The sequence below is a fragment of the Pinus tabuliformis genome, chromosome 6 (genome assembly GCF_031772625.1).
Source record: "Pinus tabuliformis cultivar Carrire ecotype Pingquan chromosome 6, CPIR1, whole genome shotgun sequence".
Classification (NCBI taxonomy): Eukaryota; Viridiplantae; Streptophyta; class Pinopsida; order Pinales; family Pinaceae; genus Pinus; species Pinus tabuliformis.
In genome coordinates this window covers 1,496,286,119-1,496,312,132 of record NC_142292.1, presented here as the reverse complement: position 1 = coordinate 1,496,312,132, position 26,014 = coordinate 1,496,286,119, and positions in this window count along the sequence as shown.

The window sequence follows — 26,014 nt, the reverse complement described above, 5'->3', positions numbered from 1 at the left end:
CTTGCAACTTCAACTTTACTTTTCCCCGACCAATGATTCTAGCCTTCCTATCATCTCCTAAGAAGACATCACCACCATCGTATTTCTCATACTCGCAGAACCACTCTCTATGGGGAGTGAAGTGAAAGGATGCACCTGAGTCAATCAACCATGCCTCATGATCAACATGTGTACTTGAAGAAGCTAAGTACACATCCCAACCTTCATCTGAGGTGGTTTTCGCCTCTGCAGAAGGAGCATCATCAGATCCCTTTCCTTTATTAGGAGCTTTAGATTTACAATCCCTTCTGAAGTGCCCTTCCTTTCCGCATTTCCAGCACACCACCTTTGTAGGTTTTCCTGGAGATTTAGATCTCCCTCTAGATTTAGATCTCCCACTCAATGACTTATTTTTGTTTCTGTTCTGGGACCGTCCTCGTACAGACAAGGCATCACCATTCTGGTTGTCCATATTTTTCTGTCTCATCTCCTCCATCAGCAAGGCTAAGACTATTTCATCAAACTGCAAAGCAGTTGCATTGCTACCTATTGCAATAACCAGACTATCCCACGAATCTGGTAGAGAACACAACATACTGATGCACTTATCTTCATCTGAAATTTTAATATCAACAGATAATAACTGACTTACCACAGTATTAAACGCATTCAAATGCTCTGTCACCGAGTCTCCATCTTTCATCCTCAGGTTATACAGCTTTTTCCGCAGGAACAGTTTATTCACCAGAGACTTAGATTGGTACAAAGTCCCTAACTTGACCCACAAAGCCTTTTCCGTAGCTTCCCCTGATACATTCAGCAATACTGAATCCGAGACACACAATCGTATTGTGCTCTTTGCCTTCCGATCCAACTTCTTCCATTCTTCATCGGTCACTCTCGATGGTTTAGTACCCGGATCTACCGTGATCCACTGATCTTTATCCACCAACAAATCCTCCATCTTGAGTTTCCACAACTCAAAATTCTGACCATTGAACTTCTCAATCTCTATCTTTCCATGCTTGCCATCTTCTTTCACCACTAGAATCGATCTCGCAGATCTCCCACTGAACAGGGTCTACCACAGGCCCGAGCGAAACCCCTCAGCAACAAAGGCGTCCCCTTGAAGCCAAAACAGCTCTAATACCAAATGTAGGTTTTAACCCTGTACAGAAATTACCTGCATACGAATTCTTAAACAAAGAAAATAAACAATGCGAGAGCATAACCCATAAAACACATATGCACAGATATTTTTCCCTGGACCCCAAAACCGGGACTACCAGCTTGATTTTTCATTATGTTCCTTTCAATGTTACAATACATATTTATACATGTCGAAGCATCCAATACCATGGACCGAAAACCATCGCATCCAATACCATGGACCGAAAACCATCGCGTCCAAAAAAACATGTGCGAAAATCATGCACAAAACCATAGGTGGGTCTGCCCAACCTAACATATGGTCCAAAACCAAAATTTTCCCCCTTCAAACCCCCTATTAACTACGTGGAAAGAATATAACACAACCCAACAAAATGCATGTGTAGTTCAATGTGTTTGCTGCACTGATGTTGGACTGGATATTTTCATAGTTGAATGGCACTTTGATAATCACACCAAAGTCTAGTTGGATGTTGCGGTTGAAAGCCAAACTCTGACATGATCTGAGGAAGCCACAGGGCTTTCTTACTAGCTTCTACAGTGCCACGATACTCTACTTTTGTTGAAGAAAGAGAAATGGCACTTTGTTCCTTGCAAGCCCATGTAATAGGTCTAGAACCAAGAGTGAAGATGATGTAGGAGCATTCAACCCAAGAGAAAATCATGGTAATTAAGTAAACATACGGGGTCATGTATTTAAAGGAAGTTGGATTCCTAAGTGATGAATTAATGTAATATTTGGCTTTTGAGTGCATAGAATAGAAATTAATTAGATAATGAGAGGAAGTTGTAAATGCTCTCAAATAAATGAGAACATGAGTGGTTAATAAAGAAAAAGAGTTAAAAGTCAATTAGGACTCTTAAAGCAGTCTCATGATTTGAGGAACAAGAGAGAGCTTTTAGGAATTAATTGAAGTAGAAGCGGACAGAGAACATTTAGGAGTTAGTTCAGTAGATCTAGGACTTGAACTAGAATTAGTTCAACAAAAAAAATTGGCATAAATTTAAGCCTATGGGTAGAGTGAGGGAGGAGGCCACTGATATTCAAGAATAGGCTTGTGAGAGACAGAGAGTCTCGACATGTATCATTTGTTGATATTTATATATACAATGGATTATTCCATAATTGTGTTAGTATGTTAAATGAGTGTTTAATGAGTGAATGATATATGAAGTCATAGGTTCTGTAAGAGGGGTTGCAGTCAGAGTTCTATAGAATGCACAGAGGAGAGAATGATTCAGAGGAATCATCACAGGTCTTTGAATCCAATTGAGGAAACAGAGTGAAGCTCTAGGGTGAAATAATGAAGTGAGATTTCATAGAAGAGTAAAGCTCGGAGGTAGTTGAGCAGCGGATGTAGAAGGCAGAGTTCTGAAGAACTACACAGAGAAGAAGAATGAGACAGAGGTTCATAATGGATCTCTGAATCCATTCAAAGGATCAAGTAAAGTCCAAAAGGACAGTGATCAAATGAGCATGCAGAGTTAAGCTCAAGTGGGAATGAATTGAGCAGCAGAAGAGTGTAAGGCGAAACCTTTGGAAAACCCGGAAACCAGAGAAAACATTGGAAATGGAAAAAAAAATCTAAGTAAAGAGATAGGCGAGAAGTGAAGTATGGTTGCACAGGAGCCGTTAGATCTGTGAGATCAGCGGTCCAGATCCAATCGCCAGAACAGAGATCTTTTATAATCGCATCGGCAGATTGTTATAAGAAGGCGGGCCGAAGACCTTAAGGTATGGCAATAAGTGATTGCGTGATCAAACGTCAACCATCGGATCAAGTCCAAATCAACGGTCAGGATTGATCGGCGATCACATTTCGGAAAAGTCAAACGGCAGTGACAATGGAATGGGACATAGCGATATGTCGATGGTGATATCGCCGATAAGTGCCGATCGGCGATCGAAGATCGGGCCGATCGGTAATAGGAGATCGGAGCAGCGCTGTGGAGTGACTAAAGTTGCAGACCCAACGATATATATGAATGCAGATATATAGTTTTTGAGATCCGCTTATATGGTTCGGAGCGGAGCTTCAATGTGTTTCCTTTGTATTCCATAAAGTGCATTCCTAAGTCATTTAATCTAAAAGGTGGTGTTAATGATTCCGATACTCACATATCGGAGTCGAAGGGGTGATGATATATATATGTGGTGTGTCACGAAGATACGATACCCCGATTGCGATAAAGGTAACCTCAAGAACTATGCAAAGACCATACCAAGGTGGAAAGGTGTGTTTTGCGTGTATTTCCTTTGTAAATGAATTATAAAGGATTAAGCGCGAATATGTGAAGTTTCCTATATAATTCCACCATTATAAAAGATAAATGGTTTATAATGAATTAAGAGTCAATTGAAGGTTTTATAAAGGTTATGAAGGGTTTTAAAAGTCCTGATAGGAGGTTTAAGCGAGGTGATTGGGTTCCGATATAATGGAACTGTTGAATAGGGCCTTAGTTGTTTATGGTTGAAGATTTGATTCCTTTGAGAGTTAAATACCTAGGACAGATGTGTTCATGCATTTTACATGCATACTGTGGGTAGAAGAGGGGACAACCCTACGTCAGAAGACATAACATGCAGTAGACTTCCAATCATCTGGGTCACCAGCCCAATTAGAATCAATGAAACCAATCAAGAGAGGAGATGCTTTTTCACCGTAATGAATCCCAAACTGAATTGTACCTCGAACATAACGAAGTATTCTTTTAGCTTCTTTCTAATAACTTTCATGTGGGTTTTGCATAAACCGAGCAATAAGTCCAACAACAAAGGAAAGGTCAGGATGGGTATGGGTCAAGTACAAAAGTTTTCCTACAAGCTGGCGGTATAAGGTTGCATCAACTTCAAGGGAAGTACAAGAGACTGAAAGTTTACCTCCAGACTGAAAGGGATAAGTGTATGGCTTATGGTCTTCGATGTGAAAGTGGCGTAGAAGATCACAGGCATACTTGGACTGGGAAAGGGAAATACCTTCCTTGGATTGTAAGAATTGAAGACCAAGGAAATAATGCAAGTGTCCTAAGTCTGTCATTTCAGACTGCTTTTTAAGGCTGAACTTCACATGGTTTATAATGTTGGGATCATTGCCAGTAAGGATAAGATCATCAACATAAAGAAAAACAATGATAAGAGACTTACCCACTTTCTTGGTGTAGACAATATTGTCAGAATGACACCTAGAAAAGCCAGTATCTAAAAGAAAGCTATCTATTTTGGCATACCAAGCCTGAGGGGCTTGCTTGAGACCAAAAAGGGATTTCTTAAGCTGACATACAAGGCTGAAGTCTATGTGTATAAATCCAGGAGGTTGTTCCATATAGATTTCTTCATGCAAGCCCCCATGTAAAAAGGCAGATTTAGCATCCATTTGATGGACTTCTGATCCAGGTGGATATTGGTGGCCACCTGCCAAGTCCACCTGGACCCCCACCATTGTTCTTCTCAGCATTTTCAGTTTCCTTAATTGTAGCACAACTTACTATTTTTAGCAGTTTTTCGGGTCCTGAACTTCCGGAGCTGTTTTGAGGCCCTAAACGACGTTTTTTGGGGAATCCGGGGGCAACATCGGTCCATGGAATGGACCGATGTTGCCCGTTCCAACAATGATAGTGCTCGGATAGATCTTTCTAACGAGCTATTGTATGCGTCAAACGGAGATCGTATGCCAAAGTTACGACCCCGGGAAGTTGATGTACCAACTTACCCCAAACGGGGCCCATAGTTTGGCGTTTCATCTTCTAGGGTTAGGTTTTGGAATGTTAAGGGTTTTTCCACTGTTTCTCAACAATAAATAGGCCTTCGAGCCTCATTGTAAGACAGTTCAGAGGCATGTAGCCATCACATCTCTTCTCAGAGATAAGCTACCATCGCCCTAGCTGGTTTATTTCCATTTCTGGTTGTAAGCATATTTCAGTATTTTCCATTAATGAAATGAAGTATTATTTCCGCTGCATCTTTGTGTATATGGTTATCTCTATAATTTGTTGCGTTCCTGTTTAAATCCGGATCAGTGGTATCAGAGCGGTCTGCTTTTTCTCTGTTTTTCTTTGCTTGTCCCCAACAAGGTCGGGATATAAGGAGTTAGGGCTTGAACTGGTTGAACCTTTGCAAGACCAGCCTCGCAAATCCCGATGGCCTCCCATGGCGGATGAGAAGAAAGATGAGAGGGCAGGAGATCCCATCAAAATCTTGCTCGAAGAAGCCCTCGAGCGACAACGGAATGCGATGATGGACAGCTTTGCCCAGATCCTTCAGCGGCTACCCAGAAGCAACGCATCGGCTTCCAGCAGCTACTCTGGAAACACCACACCCTTTAAGGTACAAGTTAATTTTGAAATCCCCATATTCGAGGGTCAGATAGACGCAGATGCCGTAGATAAATGGTTAAATCTGCTAGAGGGTTATTTTTTTGTTCATGAATTTTCGAGTTGGGAAAAAAAATTTTTTGCTCTTCTCAAAGTAGCCCCCCACGTCAAGGACTGGTGGGAAACCTACTGCGGGCAGAAGGATGAAAGTACTGGCTCACTATTTTCAGCCGCACCCACCTGGGATTCGTTCCGAGATGCCATCAAGGAGCAGTACTACCCTGTTGGAAGCTATGAGGATGAATACGTAAAGTGGACCACGCTGCGGCAGGGAAGGGACCAAGACGTGCCGGAGTTCACCAATCTATTCCATACCCTTCGCGCAAAGTTGGGTATCAAGGATTCGGAGCAACATTTGATACTCAAATACCGTGGCTGCCTGCACAAGTACATCCAGGAAGAAATACAATTCCTAAACATCTCCTCGCTCGGCGCAGCATACCGATATGCCGTCAAGGTCGAGCAGAAGTTTAAACAAAAGAAGCGAGACTTTGGATCTGCGAATCCAAAGCAGGGGAAAGGTGCCCCTAAACCACAGAACAAAGGACAAAGCCAAGGCGGGACAGCCCAAGACAACCAGCCGAAGCTGCAAGCAAAGAACAGTGCCGCGAAGCCGAGAAAGGACACTGGAAAATGGTGCGAGTTCCATAAGAGCTCCACTCGCAACACAAGTGAGTGTCGGGCCAAGCAGTCACTGGTGGCTGAGCTAAAGGTTTCAGAATCAGATGCATGTTCCGACTCCGAGTCAGAACCCGAGAAGGGGAATGAAAAAGGGAAGCAGATCATTGATGCGGATCCCAGCACCACTGTTGCTACTGCAAAGATCCAGAAAAATGAACCCAAAGATCCAGCGGAGGAGGAGCGTCTCTTCCACTCCCAGATGTGGGTAAAGGGCTCCCCGATACAGTTCATTGTTGATAGCGGGAGTCAAAAGAACCTCATTTCGGCAGAGGTCGTGAAGCGGTTGGGCTTACTGACCACAGCACATCCACAACCATACACCATTGGGTGGCTTCACCAAGGACGAGATCTTCGCGTGAGCCAGCAGTGTCGCCTTCCATACAACATCAAGCCCTTCACGGATGAGGTATTGTGTGACATTGCTCCCCTCGAAGTTTGTGATGTATTACTAGGACAACCATACTTGTGGAAGCGACATGCTGTGTATGAATCAAGGCCCCGTGCTGTTATTATTACATTGGGAAATAAGTTGTACAGGATACTAGAGGTAGCACCACCTACCGCCATCTCTTTGATTACTGCAAAACAATGCAGTAAGATCATTTCCAAAACCAGGAAATTTGTTTTCCTGATGATACGCCCTCAATGAAAGAAGAAGACAGTGGCCGCGGCCTCCAAACGGGGTCCCTCTGCACGACAACTACAGATGGACAAGGTTGTGGAGGAGTACGAGGACATCTTCACCTCCCCGGCAGGGGTTCCTCTGCACTGTCAAGTCAAGCACTCCATCGATCTGACCCCAGGTGCGCCGCTACCCAATGGACCAATGTATCGACGCTCCATTCTGGAGAACGATGAAATCAAGAGGCAGATTCAGGAGCTCCTGCAGAAAGGTCACATCCGTCCGAGTTCATCACCCTGTGGGAGCCCAATCGTGTTGGTACAGAAGAAGGATGGGACGTGGAGACTCTGTATTGACTATCGGGCGCTGAACAAGATCACTGTCCGTAATAGGTACCCAATCCCGCGGATTGATGACCTCCTAGACCAACTAAAGGGGGCAAAATATTTCAGCAAGATCGATCTGAAGTCAGGATATCACCAGGTACCAATCGAACCCTCTGATGTGTGGAAGACTGCCTTCAAATCCAAGGAGGGCCTCTTCGAATGGTTGGTTATGCCTTTCGGATTGACGAATGCTCCTGCAACCTTCATGAGGCTAATGGATAACATCTTGTGGCCATTCACCAACTCCTTTGTAGTAGTATACTTGGATGACATTTTGATCTTCAGCCAGAGTTGGGAAGAGCACCTCCACCACATCCGACAGGTTCTCCAAACACTGCGGCAACACAAGCTATGTGCCAATTTGGAGAAATGCACTTTTGGCATGACCCAGGTTCAGTATATGGGATACATCATTGATGAACAGGGGGTAAATTTCGATCTAGCCAAGATCCAAGTCATTCGGGATTGGCCCTCTCCAACCACTCTAACAGAGCTCCGCAGCTTTCTAGGTCTTGCCAACTTCTACCGCGGGTTTGTGTTGGGGTTTTCTCATATTTCTTGGCCCTTGAGTCAAGTCACCAAGGGAGGGGCGAAAGCAAAATTCTTTTGGTCTGAATCTCAACAGAAGGCATTCATGGAGTTGAAGGATCGCCTCTGCACGACACCAGTGCTCGCGTTACCAGATTTACAACAACCATTTGAGGTCGAGACAGATGCCTCTGACTATGCTATTGGGGCAGTCCTTACTCAACATGGACATCCAGTGGCATATCACAGTGAAACACTTTCAGACACAGTTCGGAAGTACCCCACTTATGATAAAGAGATGTATTCCATTGTACAGGCCTGCCGAAAATGGAAGCATTACATTTTGGGGAAGGAAACGGTCATCCACACAGACCACCGACCCCTGTAGTTCATACAGACCCAAGGGAAATTGCAGAATGATCACCATCAGAAGTGGTCTACATACCTGCAACAGTTCCACTTGAATATCAAGTATAAGAAGGGCAGCACCAATAATGTTGCAGATTGCCTCAGTCGACCACCGATCAAGGCATTAACCACCGTGCTCAACTCTTGTGGGCACGAGACTTCTGGTTGGCCACTTCTCTACAAAAGCGACCCAGAATTCGGCCACACATACCAGACACTCTTGGAGGGTCGGCATGTTCCAGATTTTCACCTCCAGGATGCCCTATTATGCCACCTCGGTCACCTTTGTGTTCCTTCAAGCGAGCGTGCCAAGGTGATTTGGGAAGCCCACTACAGTCAGGCTGCTGGGCATTTCAGGGTCGAGAAAACAGTGGCAGTTCTGCAAAATTATTTCTATTGGCCGAATCTTCGACAGGATGTTGGGAAGTACATCAGATCATGTACTGCCTGTGCCATTTCCAAACCGACCATTAAGAATCACGGCCTCTATACCCCGTTGCCTACCCCTAGTCGACCTTGGGAATCCATCTTCATGGATTACATGTCAGGCCTTCCTTCCACTAAGCATGGAAATGACTGTGTTTTTGTGGTCGTCGACAGGTTCTCGAAGATGTCCATTATGGTGGCCTACAAGAAGAATATCACAGCAGAAGCCACTGCTAAACTCTTCTTTGAACGAGTGTGGGCGCACTTTGGGATCCCACAGTCTATCATCTCAGATCGGGACAGTCGGTTTCTCAGCACATTTTGGTCCAGTCTCTGGTCAATGCTGGACACCAAACTCACGAAGTCCATAGCCTTCCATCCTCAAACTGATGGCCAGACAGAGGTTGTCAATAGGATGATTGTGCACATTCTGCGCATGTATAACTCAAAGCATCCACGCACATGGGACGAGAGCCTCCCCTATGTTCAGCACAGCTACAACCGAGCTCTTCACAGCTCCACTGGCCATAACCGTTTTCAGGTGGGTTTGGGATTCCAGCCACTATGCCCCATTGATGTGGCCATGCCACTTGCAGCTACTCACATAAATTCAGCTCATGTCCAATTCGAAACAGATAAGGCCACCAGCTTCATTGAGCGCATCCAACACATTCGCCAGCAGGTCCATGACATTCTTGAGAAATCAAATTCCAAGTATAAGCAGCGACATGATCAACATCAGGTGCCACACAAGTTTTAGGTGGGCGACAAAGTCTGGTTGCATTTGCAAAAGGAACGCCTTACTGGAGCCTATCGGAAATTGAGACCACTCCGATATGGTCCTTACACCATTACTAAGGCTATGGGAGACAATGCATTTGAGCTCAGCATTCCCCCATTCCTTGGCCTGCACCCAGTGTTCAATGTGGACCGCCTTCGGCCATACTTTCCACCATTGCTAGACACATCCGACATTGCAGAACAGCTCAAACCCACAGAATTAAATCCAGATTGCATGGAACAAGTTGCGACTGATCGGATCATGGACACACAGATTAAGAACACTCGCCAACAAAATATCCAACTATATCGAGTTGTCAAAGCAGGCCAACTCCTTCAGCAGGGCAAGTGGCTCACCAGGGAACAAGTTCAGGAAAAGTTTCCTCATCTCATGGAGGAGCTCAACGCAATGGGGACCATTGCTTCCTAAGGGGGGAGAAATGATCCAGGTGGATATTGGTGGCCACCTGCCAAGTCCACCTGGACCCCCACCATTGTTCTTCTCAGCATTTTCAGTTTCCTTAATTGTAGCACAACTTACTATTTTTAGCAGTTTTTCGGGTCCTGAACTTCCGGAGCTGTTTTGAGGCCCTAAACGACGTTTTTTGGGGAATCCGGGGGCAACATTGGTCCATGGAATGGACTGATGGTTCCAACAATGATAGTGCTCGGATAGATCTTTCTAACGAGCTATTGTATGCGTCAAACAGAGATCGTATGCCAAAGTTACGACCCCGGGAAGTTGATGTACCAACTTACCCCAAACGGGGCCCATAGTTTGGCGTTTCATCTTCTAGGGTTAGGTTTTGGAATGTTAAGGGTTTTTCCACTGTTTCTCAACAATAAATAAGCCTTCGAGCCTCATTGTAAGACAGTTCAGAGGCATGTAGCCATCACATCTCTTCTCAGAGATAAGCTACCATCGCCCTAGCTGGTTTATTTCCATTTCTGGTTGTAAGCATATTTCAGTATTTTCCATTAATGAAATGAAGTATTATTTCCGCTGCATCTTTGTGTATATGGTTATCTCTGTAATTTGTTGCGTTCCTGTTTAAATCCGGATCAACTTCCCGTTTGAAAGAGGCAACAAGGGAAAGAATAAGACGGATAGAGTTCATTTTTACAACAGGGGAGAAGGTTTCAGTATAGTCAATTCCTTCAACTTGTGAAAAACCCTTAGAAACAAGACGAACTTTATGTTTGTCAAATTTTCCATCTAGTCCATACTTGGTTTTGTAAACCCATTTGCATCTAACAAGTTTTTGTCCCTCTGGAAGAGGGACAAGATACCATGTATCATTTCCCAATAATGAACGATATTCTTCATCCATAGCCACGTCCCAATCTGGATGACCTGAAACTTCTATAAAGGTGTTAGGACCATAATTGACTAGAGCTTGATCTAGTAAAGAAGAGGCTCTATCAAACTGAGAATGTGTACGTCATTGATCTGTAGGATCACCTGCAAGAGCACATGCTGCATCCCGAGTAGCATGGACCCATTTTATAAGATTAGGAGCTGAAGGAGGATCTTGAGAAGGTGGGGGAGGATTTCCATCCTCACTGTCATCATCTGAAGAAGAAATATTTTTAGAAGTAGAAGGGATAGAGAGAGGTGGCACACTCTTAGGTTCTAAAGCTTTATGTTTCTCATCTAGAATATGGGCCCATGCTTCACATCCAAAAACACGAAAGTGACATCTGGTTTAATTGAGGTCCATGCTTCTTCTGGAGTGATATTCTTTAAAATCTTAGTAGGAGTGTGATTTACTATGTAATTTGCACAATTAATTGCTTCTACCCAAAAATTAAGACTAAGTCCTTTAAATTGAAACATAAAATTAGCCATTTCCTTTTAGGTGTGATTCTTTATTTCAGCTACACCATTTTGTTGTGGAGTATATGGAACAGTATATTGCATTTGAATTCCATGCTCAGTGCAAAAGTTGATGAATTTGTTGTTAACATATTCTCCACCATTATCAGATCTTAGCTTAATAATTTGATGTCCAGATTGTTTCTCAACAAAGGCCTTAAAGGCCAAGAACCTGTTAAATACTTCACTCTTGAGTTTTAAGAAGTATACCCAAGTGTGTTTGGAGAAATCACCAATCAAAGTTAAGAAATTCTTGTCGACAGAGAATGAAACAACTTGAAGTAGACCACATAAATCACTATGAACACATTGTAAAGGGGTTGAGGCATGCCAAGAGGCACGTTTTTCAAAACTATCTTGATGATGTTTTCCGAGCACACATCCAGAAAAAACACCATCTCTGCAAGATACCATACGAAGACATGTCACCATATTTTCTTTACATTGATTTTGAAGGGAGCGATAGTTTAGGTGACCAAATCGCTCATGCCAAAGTTTTCTCACTTCATCATTATGAGCAACAAATACCAAGGGGTGAGTTGATGACCCAAAGTTGTTAAACTTATACAACCTTGTAGAATCATCAGCAATTCCAGTAGCTAAAATATGTCTAGGATCTCTTAGGTCCTTAATTATAACATCATGAGGTGAGAATTCAATGGTTTTACCTTCATCTAAATGAGTTATCTGAAATACAGATAGAAGGTTGCAGGATAAGGTTGGAACACATAATACATCATTGAATTGACCATTGTCTAGATAAATAGTTCCAGTCCCTACAACACTAAGAGATCTATCATCACAAACATATATATTTTTGGTGTTACAATCATTTAAAGAAGAAAACATGGCTTTGTTTTTGGCCATGTGATAAGAAGCTCCAGAATCAATGAGCCACTCATGAGAATGAGAATAAGAAGATAAATTTAGTGCATAACCAGACCGAGATGCTTGACAACCACATGCAGAAAGTGCAATTCCTGAAGATGAAGTTGAATTTGAAGAGTGCTCCAAATGGATTTTATGCTTCTTCATTGTTGCTTCCAAGGCTTCCATCTTCTTCAAGCATTTGGATTCTAAGTGGCCATCTCGATTACAAAAGTTTCAATGTCTATCAATCTTCTTCCCTTTGTTTTTATTTGCCTTATCATTTTGTTGAATTGATTTTTCATTTTGAGACTGAAATTGCTTAGGACCCTGTTTGGTTTAGCACCATTCTTTTTAGGATACTGCTTCTTAGGATTCTTTGAATTTGGTTGCTGTTGGGTAGCTAAGGCTTTCTTAGAAGAGTTTCCAAGATTAAGTAGACCAAGATGTAAGATTTTTTCTTGTTCTCTTATTAAAGAATCACAAAAGGCATCAAAAGAAGGGGACTTGTAGTCCTGTCCTTGATAAATAAATGCTTCTCTAGTAGAATGGAAGGTGGAAACAAACACAGAGTAGGTTGGTCCCAACTTATTAAGAATGGAATAAATAAGGCTACCATATTCTTTATTAACCTTAATGCCTTCCAACAGAAGTCTAAGGGTCTTGAACTTGGACAAAAAATCTTCAATGGAAGAAAAATTATTGGGGTCCAATGTAAGCAACTCATTTTCGAGTTTATGGGCTCTAATTTCATTTTTAATTCCAAAAACTTTACTGAGTTGTTTCATTGCTTCATTAAGGGTATCATGTTCTGTGATATGGAATCTAAGGTCTGGAGAAATAGGCATCCCTATTAACCCACATGCTTGATCTTGCCTATTTTTCCATTTGGCTACCTTATCTTCATCTTTAGGTTTAGTTTCTTGGCTTGAGACTATTCTGTAAATACCTTTACTTCTAAGTAAATTCACAATGTAGGATCACCATTGGAAGTAGTTGGTGCTATCAAGAATAACTTGGCATGAACTTTCCATTTTAACAGAAACTTAAGTCGTAGATGCTGAAACTAAGTGTTCCAATGGAAAGACCTCGAAAAATTAGGCCGATTAAAAAAAAAAATGGCTCTGAAAATGGCTTCCAGATGAAGAAGTTATGGCTTTTTAAAAATAGGTTGTTGAAGATGTCGACGAAGTGCGTGAATGTGCAGAAGTGAATGATAATGTTATATTTATAAAAAAAAACTTCCCTCCCCCCTTTCTAAACTTAGTCTAATTAGCTCACTTTAGAAAATATTTTATGTGACCCACTTTTATAAATAAGTGAAAGTCACTTTCACAACGGTACTTTATGAGCTATTCACTAAATTGTAACTTAAATAAAAGATAAAGAGACTTTAGAATTATAAGTGACTCACTTTTTATAATGGGTGAGAACACTTTTACATAAAGTAACTTTAAAACATAAGTTACATGTGCTTTTTGAAAAAGTAACTCAACAAAAAGAAAAAAGAAAGACTTGAACCCAAGACCTCTATTCTCATAAAGCAACTTTGGACCAAGTGAGGTAGTTTAAAAGGTTAGTAATTTTTGGAAAAGAGGAAGGGTTTTTTTTTTTTTAGCCACTGAAGCTTTGGGGTGTGCGGTTACTTGAAAAAGATCGTTTTGCCTTCAGATCTTAAAAATGATGTAGTTAGGGCTACCAGAAACCTTTTCGCATGAAATGAAAGGGATTTAGATGCTCCTAACATAATAGAGCAGTCCTCTCAGCCCGAAAGTGGTAAAAAATAGTACATATAGGAAACGAAAGTCGGATGCAGTTGTACCGGCTTCTGATTTGGGTCACCAATGGATGCAACCCTCAAATAGCTCTGATACCATGTAGAAATTTACATGGTAAGTTCCTCAGATAGAACACCAAAGGACACCACTCACAAACAGATCATAGATCAATACACCAGTATTCTTGACGTGGTTAAAACCCTCAAAGAGGGAAACAGTCCATGACCTAAGCCAACATGGCCACTTCAGGAAATTTATTAATAAAAGAAATAAAATTTACATAAGCTTCTCACATGAACGGTCACCGTACAAATAACCCTCCATGCTCTTTAAATAGAGATCATGGACCAATCGAGTGTTAAGCCACAGATCAAGTGTCGGTAATACCGAGGAGAGAATGAACCATCGGATCACTTCATGTCTAGAACATATCATGACTATCAGATTGTAAGTTACAAATTTACATAGTAAAGAAACACACTTTACCTAACTCTACACTAGACCAAGTTATACTTAACTATTTCTTATGTGTCGGAATATCCTAACACCTTAAATGGAAGTCACACTATGAATCTCAAGCGTGACTTGTGGTATGGCATAATTGTAGTTCTTTCACAACATAAGTCACATCTCCAGGGAGTGAGGTTAAGGAGTCAATTATGAAATTTGTGACTTGCTGGAATGGATAACCACGATTACATTCGAGAGTGGGGTTGCATATTTTCAGAAGATCATAGGTTGCAAAAACTATTGGATTTTCAACTACGACCTTGCAACCCTACAATTTAGTAGCATGGTCAGGAGGTGCAGGTAGATGATATATCCAACAAATATGACTTAATGAGGTCGCACAATCATGTTATATATAGGTCACATTTCTTGATTTCTTCCTTGAGGCACATTTCCAACTTTGGAGCTGGTTGTAGGTAAGAAATGCGACTTGGGAGGAGGTCATATGATTTCAGACCTAGTCGCCTAGGTCACGTTTTTTGGGCATCCTCCTCTTATTCAAACACCATAAGGTACCAAATCAAAGTGACCAAGATGCATAAGCACGCCATTAATTGCTTCATGATGAATTGTAACTCTTCAGAACTAGAGCTCTCTTTGTGATTTGTAGCCCATCGAACTCAGTTAGTGAGGCAGACAAAATATTTCCTCCAATATCATCAGCTTCATCAAAGGATATTATACTGAGGTCACTAAGCATGCTTTTATGAAAAGTCTCACATAGTTGAGATTTTTCTGTTCAAGCACATATAGAGTAAAGTTCAATCCCAACATTTCCAGTAAGTATTTCAACCATCAAGCATAAGACATGAATCCCTTTACAGTAATTTCATAAGAATTTCCACTACCATAAATTCGAGCACGATGTTGTACCAATATACTAGGGTTTTGAAGCTCCAGTTGCACTAACAATGGTTGTGATGCTATCAATATATTTCATTATTACTCTTCATATATTTCCTTGGAATGCTCTCGGTGCCTTTTTGTTGTCACTCTCATGCATGCTTCATAAGGGATTGGCGGGACGGGTAAGGCGGTGGGGGAATAAGGGATTGGGGCCCACGGCAATATTCGCATATTGATATTGCATGGCGGGGTTTACACTTTGGTTTTGTGGGTTTTTTTGTGTTAGTTTTAAGTGGGGGGGGGGGGGGGGGGGGGGAACTTAATGTTTAATAAAACTTTTAAACATTATTCTTTGGGAAAATTACTGCAGGGGTAGAAATTGTGAGGTTTTTAAGGGCGAAGGGTTGGGTAAAGGTTGTTATTCTGACCAGGTCTCAGAGTAACTCGAGGACACGGATGGGCTAATAACAACCCCAGATGAACTGCTACTTCCCAGACTTAGATGAATAGGGCTATAGTGCCAAGGAGGGGGTATTATTATATTTTTTTGGATTTTTATACATAGTTTTAGTAGGGGAAGGGGAAACCGATAGGGAGCTAGATAATAGAGTTAGGAGTTAATATGGAGATGACAAGAAAGCGGTAAGGTAAGGGACCTTAGGCTACAGAGGGAAAATAGAACTTGTAGAAAAGATATGAGTGCCTCTAAGTAAAGCAGATCTGTTCTTAGGCAAATGTTATGAAACATGATGAGACTAAGAGGCTCAAGCAGATCTTGACCTCTTCAGGGAAATTAGTAAGTTTTTTAGGTATAAGGAAGAATGGGGAAGTTAGAGATGTCCAGCTTGAGCTCCTGCAAATGAAAACTGCCTCCAACTTGTGATCTTAATAAATATGACACTTGACAACATGAAATGGATCACAAGCCATGATTCTGCAACCACACAGCTACCTACCCAGCCTACCTTCCTAACATTTTTTCTTCTTTTTGTGTGGGTGCACTTAGACTTGCAAACCCTGATTATCCTTTTTTTTTATTTTTGACTGCCCTCCTATCTAAATCTACATTTATTTCTGCCAAGGGCCCAGATTAAGCAGTTGGGCTCCTTTGATTCTCTACCTATCTACAAATCTGCCAAGATTAAGCTGTTTGGACAGATATCATTCTCTATATTCTAAAACAAGAAATTGAAACCTAGGGGGGCCAAGATTAAACTGTTTGGCCCTCCCTTTTATAGAACATTCTTCAAAAATGGTTAAGTCATCAAAATTGGAATACAGCAGTGGCACTTGGACTGGCACACTTTCATGGCCTTTTCTTTGACCTCTTTTGGAAATATGGAACCTTGCAGCATGAAAGATGACATATTTGGCATGTAAAAATGTCAATCATGAAATATGAACACCTGTTGCAACAGGAGGCTAACAGGACCAATGCAATGACATGAGGTACTCCTGTAAACCCTAATGCATCAATGTGATCAACCTTGGAGATAAATTTAGGAGAGCGATAAATCTAGGAGAACAAGTATATCATAAAACTCTTAAGTGCGAGAATAGGTAGGGTTTGATAGGAATGGGTCAAGGGGGTTTGACCAATTGAAATCCACATCACAACATTAATGGCTTGAAGAAAGTAGAGGGGGACCCGAAATTTTGGGATATCCATAAAACGTTTGGGTGTTGTTCGAGCGACTATAACACTATATAAGGTAAATTTATTGGTATTCTTGAATTGATAATTAATGTTGTAAATTAAGCACTAACATTTTGTGCCGCACTTTTCTCCTAACTTTTGAAATCTTTATTACAATTTCCATAATTGTTTGGTTGATTTGGGTGCATATGCAAATGTAATTCCATTATCTGTTATAAATAAAATCAATGTTAAATGGGATAAAACAGATGCACGAATCATACAACTTGACAAATCACTAGTCCATGAAATTGGTAAACTCAAAAATGTTATTAATCATTTCTCATTAGACAATAAATTACAACAATGCATTAACATTGTTATTGCAGACATTCCCGAAGTGTACGATTTACTTTTGAGCATAGAATGACCCAGTAAGCTATAAGGATATTTTTCAATAGACTAGACACACTTATGACTTCCTTATAAGGGTAGAAACAATTAAATTCGAGTGGAAAGCAAGCCCTACACGAAATATACCATGACATCGCTTGAGGGTCATATGAGCCAATTGACTTTGGAGACATTATTTTGGAAAAAACATTAGACGTTGATCACATGTCTTATCAAGTGCAACCATCACCCATTCCATCAGATACACCATTGGATCTCCTTCCTTGTAGTCCAACTGGTGCATATGAATATTGTAATATAGATTTACATAGTAGTAGTATAGGAAATAGCTTAATAGCTACTGATTTTTAGACATTGTATTTTTATGGTTCTAAGACTCAAGATGGTTCAGGAGTTGGTTGTGTTCTCATATACCCACATAACAAGTGGTACATTTTTTCATGTCGCTTAGAGTTCGGGTGCACAAACAATATTTCTAAATATGAAGCACTTGTACTATGACTAAATAAATCCATCGACCTCAAGGTGGAGGTGTTTAAGGTAATTGGTGATTCAAAGGTTGTCACCCATCATCTATGGAATACTATCCACTGTGTTTCACCAACTCTGAAAAACCACCAAGAAGAGGTATGGAATCTTATTTCTTATTTTAAAACATTTAATATTATTTTTGTTCATAAAATTTATAATGATGTTGGGAATACATTATCCAATGCAGATGATAGGATGTAACCTTTAAGAGATGTTTTTTCTATAGAGATTATGTATAAACCAATGTGTCCAATAACGTAACTAACGTTCATGTTTTTACTGACAACCAACGGATACTGCATTTTATGGGCAATATAGACATGTTTAAATATATGGCCATTGAAGAAGATGAGCACGATAAGGCTTTGTAGGAAGAAGTTGAAGCAACGAAAGGGAATACTATGCCAAAAGGTGTGGTGTCCCTGGAGAAACTCTATGACCTATAAAACTACTTTAGAGGACAAGTTAACACTAAGCCTTAGATTTCAAAGTTATCATATGAACAAGCCAAATAGGGAACCAAATACGATTCAAATCATGTAAACTTTGGTGCATGTTTAATACAAGTGGCTCTAGAGACACACACAGGACAAAGAGGGCTTATGGAAGCTCAAAAATTGAAGTGACCAGAATGCTCTCGAACTAGAACCAGACCGTAGATCTTGTCGTCCTGATCGCAACGGTGTGAACGGTTTGTCAATCCGAGCTCGTATGAGGGAGAACGAACCAGTCAAAGTTTTGGTCAAAGTTGGGCTGTGGGCCAGGTTTAAGTGTCCTACAATTTGAAAGACCCTGGGGAATGAAATCTAGCTCTCGAAAGTGGGCGAAATTGTGGCCTTGTTAAATTGCCCAATATCCCTTATTTTTGAAAGATTTGAAAAATGCCACTATTTTCATAAAAAATATATATATTAAATAGGTGGCGGGCCATGACCCCCGCCACCTCTGTCGGATCCAAAAACTATAATTAAAAAAAAAAAATTAATTATTAAAGGATCGATGGGCCATGACCCTTGTCGGCCCAACTGCACCATATAACAAATATATTTAAACGGACCGACGGCCATGACCTCGTTGGACCCAACCACATTAAATGAAATACCTTTGGGCTGTGGGCAAGCCACCTCCGATGGACCCGGCCCACGCTCCACCACACTAAAACATGTGCCATGTATGAACCGAGGGTGGCGGGGCTTGAACCCACCCATCCAACATGGCTGGCCCGCCTCCCGGGCACCCTGACACGCAACCCATTTAATACAACGTGCTATAACGGCTCAACCAAACCGTGCCCCATTTGAAACATATAATGGTTACCCATAAATGCATGCCATTTTAAATACAACCAAAAACAAAATGAAATGCGCCAGGTTTGGCATGGGCAGGATTTGATCCCCCGACCCCATCCTTTTCATTCCTAACTTTTACCATTAGGCCAACGGCCTATTCCTTGGTTTATCTACCCAATGTAAAATACTTAAGCTCAATTCATTTCCACAGTGAGGAGGGGAAGAATAGAAGCGCCAAATGGAGGAACAAAACCACGTTATGTAAAGCAGAACAGAGGCCAAGGAGAGAATGAAAACCGAGGCACATTTCTTTAATTGTTTTGAAGGTGGAACCATGATTCTGGAAAAAGCACAGGTGGAACCATGATTGAGGAAAATTTCTAGGAGGGCGAAATTCTTGCAGTGTCCAAATTGAACAAACTTTATGATGATCTTACACCTCTCAGTGACACGAATCTGATGGCACACTCAGAATTTTGATATGAGCAACATATTTTCAGACGACCCGGAGGAGGGAATCTTTAAGGAATCTAGGGGGAATCTAAAAGATTCCTTAAGCCCCAGATTTTCACTTTCTCAGAATTCAGAAATATTACAGTCAATTTTTCACTATTTGATACCACAAATATGATGGTGCTTTCACATTTTCCATTTGATCATATCATCTTTTTGCCACTTTTCAAAGTGGAGTGCAGGTGTCATTACCACTTTGCAAAGTATTTATTTATAAGTCATTACCACTATCGCCTTTACATCTCTAGGTGTGTGCTTCTACACACACAAAGTTGCATTATTATACCCTCATGCATGGAGATACGCTTTTATCACATTGTATGTCAACATGGCTATCGTTGTATGGGTTTTGTAGGTTGTGAGTGGAACCATTGCTTAGTTGTCGCATGGGTTGGATTTCTTAGCATATGGGTGCTCTTGTTACACCAATGTTATATCCCTCCAATGTGTCATTCAAACACCTTTTGGGGCTAGTGGGTTTTCTTAGCATAATAAGGTATGTGGCATTATGTGTTTTAATGTAGTTGTTTACAACCTTGCATAACCCAATGTATCAATAGGTTAGTTTTATGATTTAAAAATAAACCTAGGATACATAAAAGAGGAAAAAATCTCCAAAGAATTAATCTCTCATGCATGATGGGATTGATACTCAAGCATGTGAATAGCCTTGATAATTATGTAGTGCGCCTCTTGACATGAAGCCATAATATACAATGCATATTGAAATACATTCTAAAGGTCGTGGCTAGACTGAAAATGATTAAAAATTTGGTTATGATGACTTAGGGTTTCAAGGGTGTGTGAGAATGACAACATTTTCCCAAAAACTAATGCATTTGAAGGCACAAGGACACATGTGGAATATCTCCAATGTTACAAATATATGCTCATCCCTTGCCAATGCATGTTGATGGGAAAATAATGTTTAATAACACATTATAAAAATTTCAACTTGATCAAAGCCTAATGAGTTTGAAAGGGATGAGGACCTGTTATCACTCAGGTTGTCCTTTTGATCAGCACAAAAGGATACGGCCGAGGTAACCACAGACCAATCTTTGGACTGCAGGTTCTAGCCCACCTCCAATCAGAGAGGGCTCTCTCTTTCTAATTTAGCTTTGTTGGAGATGATTTTAGGCTAGTTATTGAGTTCAAGGGGGTTTTGTTTAAGTTTTGGTGGGAAGGATGACACTTTCAGGCAAAGAGGCAGGGATAGCACGAAAGTTTTAGAACCATTGGGCGTGGAGTCAAGGAGTAAGACTGCTGGTGTGTTTTCTTGGTCACAAGAAAGAATATGGAGCAAGCTAGCTGCATATGAACCAATCATTCAAGGTAAAAAGATGGATTAAAGGCTAAGGTATGAGAGGCAATTAAGAATCTCTCAGTCAGGTTAGCAGAAAGGAGATAAATGAGCCCTATCTAGGAGCAGTTAAGAATTCCTAGATAACAGTCATTCATATGTGAAATAGATCAAACATGAGCCATAAAGGAATTCATATTTATGCCTAAATCAAGAGGAAAACATTAATAAGCCACAGAAACTGAGCATAGAGTGCGGCTAAGCAAATTCTAAACCAATCCTTTGTTCTGTAACTTAAGCATATGTGAAATTGGAATAACAGAGGTAAGAAACACTTATTGATTCATACTGCAGCACAAGAATTCCACATTCATTTCTTCAGACCATTAGACATAGAGCAGACAGTCATTGCTCCAAGCTTTTCAGCAATCTTTGATTAAGTAAAACATCTCAGATATCCAGTGCGAGTCTCTAATGAAGATTATCAACCAACCAACCCTTAAAACAATACAGAGGGTGGTATATATAGGGAAAAATATCAAAACTTGTCTATTATAGCTTGACCTAAACAGGTCCTAAAGAAAAATGATCACTTTAACCTAATCCTATCCAGCAATAAATGCAAGAAAATATCTTTGAGCTGCGCTGAGGGCAGCCGTATCAAAACTGAGTTAATGTGTTGTCCTCGATGGCTTGGTGCAGTGTTTCTGCAATAACTGTGCATGGGTCTCTGGTCCATTGTTGTTCGGCGGCCTTAAATGCTTTAACTGTGATTTGAGAGCTTTAATGGGCTTACACCGCTCTATTTGACTTTGTTGGAGGCCATTCAATGTTAACCTGCTTTGGGAACTGCAGATTTCCTTTAAAAATATTCAACTGATACTCTTTGTCGCTTCTTCGATGTGTTGTGGTGCTGAAATTGTCAAATCAATATTTAATGGCCGTTGTTCGGCCCTCTGTTTCCTTTAGAACTGTTTTTTGCTCCTTTCTGAATGCCTCGCAAAGAAAAACGGGTCATTCTGCGCCTTTCGGGCTTGCTGGGGGCTGCGCGATGAGGGTCTTTCCATTTTGGCCCATTTCCCGTAGCCATGTGCGATTAGCACTAAGCGCTAATCGCGCATGAAAAACTGCCTCATAATTTGAATCTGGGCTTCCTAAGCACGATTTTCGCCTTCGCGCCTTTTTTGCTGATGATGTCAGCATGACGTCAACGGGTGGGACCCAGTACGGCGGATTATGTCAGCATGATGACGTCAGCAGGGTGACGTCAGCATGTACGGTGGGTGATGTGGCAGTGACACGGTGGCAGTGACATGGCAGGGTGAGTTGGCAGTACGATGGCAGGAGACCGACATAGGCAGATGACGTCAGCAGGTGACGTGGTGCTGATGCAGGAGGGTGGAAGCAGTTTTCAATTTTGGGCGCACCGCCTTTGGGTAGATGGCGGTATCGGAGGAGGGGCTCCGCCACAGCCAAGAGGGTGACACATGGCGGGAGTACGGCGGGAAAACCGCCCATCTCCCAGACGCTAACCATCGGCGGCTTCAGAGATGGGAAGGCCCGCCCACCGTAGATCTGGGGCGCGAACGATCGGACGATTGGCGGGACGGGTAAGGCGGCGGGGGAATAAGGGATTGGGGCCCACGGCAATATTCGCATATTGATATTGCATGGCGGGGTTTACACTTTGGTTTTGTGGGTTTTTTTGTGTTAGTTTTAAGTGGGGGGGGGGAGGGGGAACTTAATGTTTAATAAAACTTTTAAACATTATTCTTTGGGAAAATTACTGCAGGGGTAGAAATCGTGAGGTTTTTAAGGGCGAAGGGTTGGGTAAAGGTTGTTATTCTGACCAGGTCTCAGAGTAACTCGAGGACACGGATGGGCTAATAACAACCCCAGATGAACTGCTACTTCCCAGACTTAGATGAATAGGGCTATAGTGCCAAGGAGGGGGTATTATTATATTTTTTGGGATTTTTATATATAGTTTTAGTAGGGGAAGGGGAAACCGATAGGGAGCTAGATAATAGAGTTAGGAGTTAATATGGAGATGACAAGAAAGCGGTAAGGTAAGGGACCTTAGGCTACAGAGGGAAAATAGAACTTGTAGAAAAGATATGAGTGCCTCTAAGTAAAGCAGATCTGTTCTTAGGCAAATGTTATGAAACATGATGAGACTAAGAGGCTCAAGCAGATCTTGACCTCTTCAGGGAAATTAGTAAGTTTTTTAGGGATAAGGAAGAATGGGGAAGTTAGAGATGTCCAGCTTGAGCTCCTGCAAATGAAAACTGCCTCCAACTTGTGATCTTAATAAATATGACACTTGACAACATGAAATGGATCACAAGCCATGATTCTGCAACCACACAGCTACCTACCCAGCCTACCTTCCTAACATTTTTTCTTCTTTTTGTGTGGGTGCACTTAGACTTGCAAACCCTGATTATCTTTTTTTTTATTTTTGACTGCCCTCCTATCTAAATCTACATTTATTTCTGCCAAGGGCCCAGATTAAGCGGTTGGGCTCCTTTGATTCTCTACCTATCTACAAATCTGCCAAGATTAAGCTGTTTGGACAGATATCATTCTCTATATTCTAAAACAAGAAATTGAAATTATGGCCTTGTTAAATTGCCAAATATCCCTTATTTTTGAAAGATTTGAAAAATGCCACTATTTTCATAATATATATATATATTAAATAGGTGGCGGGCCATGACCCCCACCACCTCTGTCAGATCCAAAAACTATAATTAAAAAAAAAAATTAATTATTAAAGGACCGATGGGCCATGACCCTTGCCGGCCCAACTGCACCATATAACAAATATATTTAAACGGACCGACGGCCATGACCTCGTTGGACCCAACCACGTTAAATGAAATACCTTTGGGCTGTGGGCAAGCCACCTCCGATGGACCCGGCCCACGCTCCACCACACTAAAACATGTGCCATGTATGAACCGAGGGTGGTGGGGCTTGAACCCACCCATCCAGCATGGCTGGCCCGCATCCCGGGCACCCTGACACGCAACCCATTTAATACAACGTGCTATAACGGCTCAACCAAACCGCGCCCCATTTGAAACATATAATGGTTACCCATAAATGCATGCCATTTTAAATACAACCAAAAACAAAATGAAATGCGCCAGGTTTGGCATGGGCAGGATTTGATCCCCCGACCCCATCCTTTTCATTCCTAACTTTTACCATTAGGCCAACGGCCTATTCCTTGGTTTATCTACCCAATGTAAAATACTTAAGCTCAATTCATTTCCACAGTGAGGAGGGGAAGAATAGAAGCGCCAAATGGAGGAACAAAACCCCGTTATGCAGAGCAGAACAGAGGCCAAGGAGAGCATGAAAATCAAGGCACATTTCTTTAATTGTTTTGCAGGTGGAACCATGATTCTGGAAAAAGCACAGGTGGAACCATGATTGAGGAAAATTTCTAGGAGGGCGAAATTCTTGCAGTGTCCAAATTGAACAAATTTTATGATGATCTTACACCTCTCAGTGACACGAATCTGATGGCACACTCAGAATTTTGATCTGAGCAACATATTTTCAGACGACCCGGAGGAGGGAATCTTTAAGGAATCTAGGGGGAATCTAAAAGATTCCTTAAGCCCCAGATTTTCACTTTCTCAGAATTCAGAAATATTACAGTCAATTTTTCAATATTTGATACCACAAATATGATGGTGCTTTCACATTTTCCATTTGATCATATCATCTTTTTGCCACTTTTCAAAGTGGAGTGCAGGTGTCAGCATTCAACATGTGAGAAATCATTCCATGAGATTGAACACCGCGAGATTGATGGTATGGCCAGCTTCAATAGTTTGACATCCTTTGCTTTAGATGGCCCCAGGATGTGAGGTATATGCAGTGTGTTCATGCACTTCTTTTTGCTATGATATGCATTGTGCTGCACAGATCCCTATTTGATGTTTGATGTGGGATCCTGTTTTCTTACTTGTTTCATGATTCCTGCTTGATGTGATGCATAATCATCTGTGATATGTACTTCTTTTCATGTTGTTGTCGAGATCCCTTTGTCATAATGTTAACAGGATACTCATGTTGTCGCCATGTATGTCTAAATTGAGATCCCTTTGATGCCATGTTGGTGGGATGCTCATTATTGTCATATGTGAAATTATGTCATACTGATAGGAGTCCTTTTTGAATGAGAGTTCCTGCAGTGGAAAATCTCTTGGAGCCACTCCTATGTGAGGGCATATTCCTTGTATGATAGAGAAAACACATGTTTGTACATCATCACTCTTTCTAGCACTTAATGCAGCGACCTACACCATCTTGACACTGGGGCCTGGAGACATATTGCCTCCTGGATGAACTCCGTTATCAACATGTTGTGTATTATGTTGTTGATTCTTGTCATGTTCATTTTTCATTACATCATGCATATATGTTCATTTATTCTATTTTAAATGCAATTATAACAACATCATGAAACTAAAAGATCTTGGTTAAATCCGGGAGTTGAGTCAACTGGATCAAGTTAGGTATTAGAGCGGTCTTTGCATGGATGTTAATTTCAAGCGTGAACAATGGAATGTGAAGCAACAGAGGATGAAAAAGCGATGTATGAGACCATGCTCAAAATTTCCAAAAGGGTGGAAATAATGTATGAAGCTCTACAAAAAGAGACAGAGGAAAAGGAGCGATTACAACTTCAGTTGCGAGCCACGGAAGAGGCCCTGGAAGAACTGAATCACAACCACCAGAATCTTCAAACAGAGAACACTGAATTGAAGATGCTCCTACATGAAGAGAAAGAGGAAAAACAGAGTTTTCTATGAAAACTGCAAGCTAAGGATGAGGCCTTTGAAGAGTTGTAGCGTGACCCATGTGAAGTAAAAAGTAGTTCTCCATCTTCATGTATGTTTCCTAATGATGATTTCGCTTTCTTTGAGAATCATACCACATGAATTGGCTCCAAACTGTTGAATAAAATGGGGTATGAAGGAAAAGGCTTGGGCATTAATGTCCAAGGCATTATCAACCCCATCGAAGTAGAGGAATTACCCCGTCAGGCAGGAATTGGGTATGTTAGAATGGAATTTGGGG